The sequence below is a fragment of the Syngnathus scovelli genome, chromosome 21 (genome assembly GCF_024217435.2).
Source record: "Syngnathus scovelli strain Florida chromosome 21, RoL_Ssco_1.2, whole genome shotgun sequence".
NCBI lineage: Eukaryota > Metazoa > Chordata > Actinopteri > Syngnathiformes > Syngnathidae > Syngnathus > Syngnathus scovelli.
In genome coordinates this window covers 4188756-4194755 of record NC_090867.1, presented here as the reverse complement: position 1 = coordinate 4194755, position 6000 = coordinate 4188756, and the positions used below count along the sequence as shown (strand labels likewise).

At 45.6% G+C, this 6000-nt stretch overlaps 1 long non-coding RNA gene across 3 annotated transcripts; it reads left to right on the top strand.

The window, feature by feature from the left end:
* The first annotated feature begins 2066 nt into the window (after positions 1 to 2066).
* LOC125991354 (uncharacterized) lies at positions 2067 to 3957 on the top strand. Of its 3 annotated transcripts, XR_011086075.1 has the most exons (6): positions 2067 to 2582; positions 2676 to 2728; positions 2799 to 2839; positions 2981 to 3383; positions 3628 to 3738; positions 3813 to 3957. It is a non-coding gene; the product is annotated as an uncharacterized lncRNA (long non-coding RNA). The 3 variants fall into 3 exon arrangements; XR_007489255.2 differs by having other exon boundaries at positions 2676 to 3383; XR_007489254.2 differs by having other exon boundaries at positions 2067 to 3383.
* Positions 3958 to 6000: the final 2043 nt, after the last annotated feature.

The following is a 6000-nucleotide window of genomic DNA, read 5'->3' as shown; positions in this document are numbered from 1 at the left end:
TCGAACCTCGGATTCAGGAGGAGCAGTGTGGCTTTCGTCCTGGCCGTGGAACAGTGGACCAGCTCTACACCCTCGGCAGAATCCTCGAGGGTGCATGGGAGTTCGCCCAACCAGTCCACATGTGTTTTGTGGACTTGGAGAAGGCGTTCGACCGTGTCCCTCGGGAGGTTCTGTGGAGGGTGCTTCGGGAGTACGGGGTGCCGAGCCAACTGATAAGGGCAGTTCGGTCCCTGTATCACCGATGCCAGAGTCTGGTCCGCATTTCCGGCAGTAAGTCGGATTCGTTCCCAGTGAGGGTTGGACTCCGCCAAGGCTGCCCTTTGTCACCGATTCTGTTCATAATTTTTATGGACAGAATTTCTAGGCGCAGCCAAGGCGTTGAGGGGGTCCGGTTTGGGGACCTCAGCATCGCGTCTCTGCTTTTTGCAGATGACGTGGTGCTGTTGGCTTCTTCAGGCCGTGATCTCCAGCTCTCGCTGGAACGGTTCGCAGCCGAGTGTGAAGCGGTCGGGATGAGGGTAAGCACCTCCAAATCCGAGTCCATGGTCCTTGATCGGAAAAGGGTGGAATGCCCTCTCCGGATCAGGGATGAGATCCTGCCCCAAGTGGAGGAGTTCAAGTATCTTGGAGTCTTGTTCACGAGTGAGGGGAGGATGGAGCGTGAGATCGACAGGCGGATCGGTGCAGCGTCGGCAGTAATGCGGACCCTGTACCGGTCCGTTGTGGTGAAGAGAGAGCTGAGCCAAAAGGCAAAGCTCTCAATTTACCGGTCGATTTACGCTCCTACCCTCACCTATGGTCACGAGCTATGGGTCGTGACCGAAAGAACGAGATCTCGGATACAAGCGGCCGAAATGAGTTTTCTCCGCAGGATGTCCGGGCTCTCCCTTAGAGATAGGGTGAGAAGCTCGGTCATCCGGGAGAGACTCGGAGTAGAGTCGCTACTTCTCCACGTTGAGAGGAGCCAGATGAGGTGGCTCGGGCATCTTATCAGGATGCCTCCTGGACGCCTCCCTGGGGAGGTGTTCCGGGCATGTCCTGCCGGTAGGAGACCCCGGGGACGACCCAGGACGCGCTGGAGAGACTATGTCTCTCAGCTGGCCTGGGAACGCCTTGGGATCCCCCGGGATGAGCTGGATGAAGTGGCTGGGGAGAGGGAAGTCTGGGAGTCCCTCCTAAAGCTGCTGCCCCCGCGACCCGACCCCGGATAAGCGGAAGAAGATGGATGGATGGATGGATGGATGGATGGATGGATGGATGGATGGATGGATGGATGGATGGATGGATGGATGGATGGATGGATGGATGGATGGATGGATGGATGGATGGATGGATGGATGGATGGATGGATGGATGGATGGATGGATGGATGGATGGATGGATGGAATTATGTCCTGTTGTTTATTTGGGACACAGTGAAAAGAAACAAAATAATTGCTCTACAATGTTTAAAGTTACATGTCAATGTAAGAAGTATCGTTTTGAAAAATGTACTTGCATTTTAACTTAAAAAGTGTATTTTTTATCATAGTTAGCACACATGAAAAGTGAAAGTGGACCACTTTGTTCTTCAAATATGACTTGAATTTAAAAAATATATATAAATCTAAAAAAAAAAGAATAAATTGTGTCACTTAGGTTTTGTCCCAGTGAGAGATGTTTGCACTGTTTGCATGTGCTCACCATCCCCCCTAGTGCCTGCCACGAGAAGTGACATCATACCTGAGCTCATCAAGCACTTAATCTACTTCCATGGAGGCAGGGCCTTTTTAAACTGCTTTTCTATTCAATAAATTGTTCAAGTGGAACCTGAGTCTTTGTGATTTATGAGCAAATTTGATCATTTGAAGTATTTCATGCTTGGTGGTCACTGCATTGACAAAGTACTGTTTGAAGTCTTGAGTTGGACACTTCCAAAACGTAAGTGTCCACTACTATGGACACTAGTTTTCAGCCTTGAGGTGAGCATCACTGCAACAGACCCAAGTCTTTGACTGCTTCTCTCTGTCTCCACATGACTCAGTCACTTTGAGTCATGTGGAGACAGAGAGAAGCAGTCAAACACGGGTCTGTTCAGTGGCTGAAGGCAAACACTCAACTCGAAGTGCCACTTTGCCCGCCTCCTACCTCTGCCCAAATTCAGCCTGACCAATCACATCTTTGTTCAAAACTTACCATACCAGCATAACCACGCCTATTTTCTGACAGCCAATCAGAATGCAGCATATGCACATTTGACCAATCAGATTGCTTCATTTCAAAGAAACCATGCCTACTCAAAATCTAACAATCACAGAGCACCTTATTTGCATATCCACGCCCACTTTTCAACCAACCATAGCCTTCTTTTCTCATTGCTCCACCCAGTTTTAGAGCTCTCAGTCAATCATGAAGCAGTATTCTAGTCACGCTTCCACCCCATTTCTCCAAAAATGTCTCCAAAAAAAAAAAAACCCGTAAAAAAAAAATAAAAAAATAGCAAGTAATCTTGTCAAATGATCTAAATCAAGCATTCTCTTTTGTCTGCAGGGTCCAAGATGGCCGACTTGCAGTCCTCGCATGGCTTCATGAGACACTTGCAGGTGTACTCTTGCTCAACACGTTGCCAAGCCCAATTTGTTTGTTAGGCTGAAAATGTAAAAGCAGAATGGTTGTAAAGTTACCGTGTCTTTCAGACCAGCAAGCTGTGGTTTGACAGACGTCCAGCGCTGCCCTCCATTCCTCACTGGTGAAACACGCACGCGTCCAAATGTTTGACACGTCAAACATTTCAGCTTGCTCTTCCTTTTGTCCACCAGGTGATGCCAAAAGACCTAGTTTCTGCAGCATGGATCTGCTGGTGAGGAGCTACACAAGGTTTTGAACCTGTGGCATCATCAACCTCTTGTCCGACATGCTGACCGGTGACAACTTACTACAAACTTGGCGTTGTTAAAAAGCACTTACCTGCTTTATTTTTTATACCTCCCTCTTCCTGCAGAGCAGTTTCCAGTAAAGATGCAGTTGGAAAATCTGCCACTTGTTTGCGAAAGGAACAAGCCCTCCAAAACCATGCAGAGGTTCCTCAAGGCTGCCTCTATTTTCAGAGTTGACTCAAATAAAATGTACTAAATGGCAGCTTGATATCTCCCTTGTTTGTGTTGTGTGCAGGTGTCCACTCTGGAGAGTCTTGACAACATTTCAGGAATTCTGCCTGTGCACCAGTGGCCAGCTGCTTCCAGTCTACAGTTAAAAATAAAACTAATAAACTTGAATGGAGTTGTGTCAATGTTCCTTTTTCATAACAGGCAGAGGTGCAAAGCCTGCCACAGTTTGTCTTCAGCCACAGCTACTCCTGTGAGCTCGTTCACCTGTATCGGTGCGGCCTGAAGAGCCCTCTGCTGGTAAGAGAAGGAAAGTAAATGACATTTTAGCAAACGTTTCAAAATTTGAATCTTTTTTTTTTTGTCCACTGTGGCGCACCATCAAGTACCTGCTCGCAGAGGAAGCTGAGGACCAGAGCAAAGCTGCATACTAGCAGCACTTAGTTTTTCTTGTTACTTATTCAGCTCTAAGGCAACTTGAGAAGTGAGGCACTTTAAATGCTCATCTTTATTCCAATCATTTTTGTCTCCTATTTTCTGACAGGCAGCAAGGAACAAAATCAACTTCCTGGGTCATGCTGCAAGGAACAAAATCAGCTTCCTGGTCATGCAGCTTGCAATACTCGGTGCCATGAACAACTCTACTTGTGCACTGGTATGTTTCATGCCAAAACATTTTCTGCACAAAACGTTGTCTTAGCTTTTTACTTACCAATCTTTTTGTCTCAGGTCCAGGCATGGAGTAACACTCGTCCCACTGGCTGACCACTCATCCCTCTGGCCAAGCACTTCACCACTCGGCAATGAGCAGACTGCCATCCAACTTATTACTTTGTTGTGATTGAATGTTTACTCTGCAAAAGAAATAAAGCTTTATTACAAATAACTTTCAACTCTTGATTTTCAAACATCACAACTTAAACTTTAAAACAAAACCAAAAATAATTATTTTCCAAGAAAATATTTTTAGTTTATTTTTTTCCCCACCCCAAAAAAAAATCCAGAAATTTTTTGGGCTCTCCAGGCAGCACCGATCCAGGTGAACAAGCTCACTTTGTTACAGATGCAGGCCTGTGGGCTGAAATGAGAAGACCATTAGAAGCATTCAATTAAAAGAGTCGACTTTAAAACTCACAGAAAGTCGGCCATGACGGGGTGGTTTTTAAGACTGGCACCTGCAGACAGAAAGCAGAAAATTAACATGAATGCATCGAAATACCCGTTTCAGTAATTCTCTGGTGGATTTATGCAAACGCTGCTTTGTCTACTTACCTTCAGCCAAACGGCGCTGTCGTCCAGACGTTGCTAAATGTTTGTGCAAAAATTGTGTTAGTGCTCTTTCCACACGGCGCGTGCTTCAGTTTTCAAAATGTACATGTACTTAAAAATTTATATATAGTTCTTATAATTATTATAGTTATAATACATCATTATATATTATTATTTATATATTATTTTTATTAAATCTATTATAATTTTAGATGATTTAATTATTATATATATATATAATTCAATTAATATATTATCAAACATGGGCTTTTGACTATCGTCAATAAAGCGGTTCATGTAAAACGCTAATCTACCACAAGACGCGAGTGCCCCCATTCAATTGTATGTAACCCAACGTAAAATGAACACGTCCATTTCCATTTCATCATTGCTCTTTATTGTAAATATCATTTCAATTCAGTTACACTATGGTTATTAGAACTTAAACATATGAGTAGTTTACTGTACATTTGTTTAGTGTAAATATCATCGCATAAACAGGATTAAATATATACGTACGCCGTACAATATTAAACACAGGTTTTACAGGAATTTATGAAGTTGTTCATGTAATGACGCCAAGCTACCACAAGACCTCTACACCAACGATTTCTCCGCAAGTGACTCTTCCGTGAAGCTCCTGAAGTATGCAGACGACACCACTCTCATCGGACTGATCCAGAACGGTGATGAGACTGCGTACAGACAGGAGGTGGAGCGGCTGGTCCACTGGTGCAGTCAAAACCACCTGGACCTGAACCCGCTCAAGACCGTGGAGATGACAGTGGACTTCAGGCGAGGCCCTTCACCACTTTCACCCCTCACTATCCGCAGTAATACTATTCTCTCATCAGACACCTTCAAGTTCCTGGGAACCACAATCTCTCGGGACCTGAAATGGACCGGCCACATAGACTCTGTCCGGAAGAAGGCCCAGCAGAGGCTGTACTTCCTGAGACAGCTCAAGAAGTTCAACCTGCCACGGGAGCTGCTGAAGACCTTCTACACTGCCATCATCCAGTCTGTCCTCTGCACCTCCATCACTGTCTGGTTTGGATCAGCCTCCAAACAAGACAAGCACAGACTGCAACGGACAATAAGGACTGCAGAAAAGATAATTGGAATCAACCTCCCATCTATCCAAGACTTGTACCTGTCCAGGACCAGGAAACGTGCAAGTAACATCTCAACAGACCCTTCGCACCCAGGTTGCAGCCTGTTTGAACTACTCCCCTCCGGACGCCGTTATAGAGCTCTGTACACTAAAACCAGCAGACACAGAGACAGCTTCTTCCCCCAGGCTGTCGCTCTGATGAACTCACACCACTCTTAGAGTCTCAGAGTCATTACTGTGCAATAACATCCCGCTTGCCACACCTTTTTTGTCTACACTGTTTGTACTATGTGTCCTCTCTGCATCCATTGCAGCCTGGTCATCCTAGAAGAGGGACCCTCCCATCTGTGGTCTCTTCTCAAGGTTTCTCATTTCCCCTAGCTGGAGTTTTGAGTTTTTCCTTGCCCTCTTGGGAGTTTAAGATCAGGGGGTGTTTGAGAATATCCTTGTCACGGTTCGGGTGTAGCGCATGGAGCAGGACGACCAAGTGCAGCTTGGACCAGGGTTTATTGAAGCAACTCAAAATACAGACTC